This window comes from Sinocyclocheilus rhinocerous, unplaced genomic scaffold (assembly GCF_001515625.1).
Source record: "Sinocyclocheilus rhinocerous isolate Xijiao unplaced genomic scaffold, SAMN03320098_v1.1 scaffold2167, whole genome shotgun sequence".
Taxonomy (NCBI): Eukaryota; Metazoa; Chordata; class Actinopteri; order Cypriniformes; family Cyprinidae; genus Sinocyclocheilus; species Sinocyclocheilus rhinocerous.
In genome coordinates this window covers 48844-50768 of record NW_015638937.1, presented here as the reverse complement: position 1 = coordinate 50768, position 1925 = coordinate 48844, and the positions used below count along the sequence as shown (strand labels likewise).

General features: G+C 39.3%; 1 pseudogene; it reads left to right on the top strand.

The window, feature by feature from the left end:
* Nucleotides 1–693: 693 nt before the first annotated feature.
* Nucleotides 694–1925, top strand: part of LOC107750157 (ephrin type-B receptor 4-like) — a 36896-nt pseudogene continuing 35664 nt past the window's right edge.

Here is a 1925-nt window from a genome sequence, read left to right as displayed (position 1 = left end):
TGTGTGTCTGTGTGTGTGTGTGTGTGTGTGTGTGTGTGTGAGTCTGTGTGTGTATGTGTGTGAGTCTGTGTGTGAGTGTGTGTTTCTCGTGTTACCGTCACCTCCGGTCCCGTCTCTCATCTCTCCGTCGAGCGCGAGTTTTAATGGCGCTTTAAGGAGCGCGAACAATAGCAGCGGCGCGTGAGGCGCTTCACACCCGGATCACAGCGTGAGAAACACAGTCATAAACCGCATCAAAACACTCTTCAGTCAAACACTGGAATGTGTCCATCGTGTCAGATCACATTCATTTACTTCTACACGGTTTATGAAACTTCGATTCTTTTCACCAGTAAAGTATTTCACTAAAACTTAAGTTTGAAATGTTTTACAGTGAATATTATGAGGTATTATAAAGTCCAAATTTGCCAGTGTATGTCACATAAAGAGTATTTGTAAGCTATAAATAGATAAATTAATTAGTTGAGATTTATTTAATTCTATTCACTTGTCAGCAGGATCTAACTAATGTTTTTTTTGGACGTCACGAATATATTTGTATGCTTGCATTTGATTATTTTTGTAATTAAACAAAAATATCCGATGTTTTTTGCTCAGAATCGGGGGAATCGTGTCGATCTCATGTTTCATGTGACAGACAGCCGGCCGGACCAATGGGAGACGGTCCTCCCCTCAGTGGGCGGGGCTTGCCGGCGGTCCTCAGCCTCGCGATCGTCCACCTCTGCCGCGCGCAGTCCTGAGGGAAAGTTCGCGTCGATCGAAACTCCGCGTCCGTTGCGAAAGTGTGTTTGAATGTTTCTGTCGGTTATCTTTCGCTCTTCACGGTTCAGCGCAGCGACGAGTGGAGTATAAACGAGTTTAAACCAACTCTGGGATTAGAGAGTTTTCTGTGGCAGGACAGGGTGTGTGTGTGTGTGTGTGTGTGTGTGTGTGTGTGTGTGATCTGGATCTGATTCAGTTTGGATTGAAGATTTAGACGGATGACGTTTTTTTTAAAAAGTGTATTGCCTAAAGTTCTTCATGATTCGGATTTTTGTATAATTAAAAAACCCCGTTTTATATCGGATTGAAGAGGTTTGGGAGACTGAAGTGATTCTGTGGATGTGAATCTAATGAGCTGACAGCAGGACTTCGAGATGGATCATGTTTCCTGGATTATGTCTCTCTTCTGGTTCTGGTTCTGGTTCTGGACTGGATTCATCACAGCAGAGCAAGGTACGATCCGAATTCATTATTACATGTTGTTATTAATGTGCACGGAATCTTTCTGTTAATACGGGAGTGTTTTGTGAAAGTAGTGGTTTCAGAACAACTGAAACATCAAAATGTGGAATTATTATCATTGACATTGATGGTATAACTTTTATTTTAAAGATTTGATTCGCTTTCACACTAGTGAATCTTCTTTCTGCATTTCGTTTTGGGATGAGAAATCATGTAGACAACAGTTTATTAAGTTGATTTTGTGCTGTGAATAAAATAACTCATTTTAAAAGTTCTTCAGTGGTTCAGTAAAGAACCTCAGTTTCTGGCTCTTTATACTTACAAATAAAGGTTTTTTTCCACAGTAAACCATTTTTGGTTCCCAAAGAACATTTCAGTCAACAGTTCCTAAAAGAAACGGTTTTTTTTTTTAGTGTAGAGAACATTTTAATCGTCTAAAGAACCTTCTGCTCAGCAGTGTTGAGTTACTTTTAAAAGTAATGCGTTACAATATTGCGTTACTCCATAAAAAGTAACTAATTACGTTACTTAGCTACTTTTAATGGAAAGTAATGCGTTACGTTACTTTCGCATTACTTTTAAAATCTGGACAGGGCTTGCTTGTTTGTTTTTAAAATAAAAAAGTTATATTTCTGGCAAATATAAAAGCCGTTCACACCAAAAGTGAAATGAATAAGCCTCAGGCTGAAGGGAAAGTACAT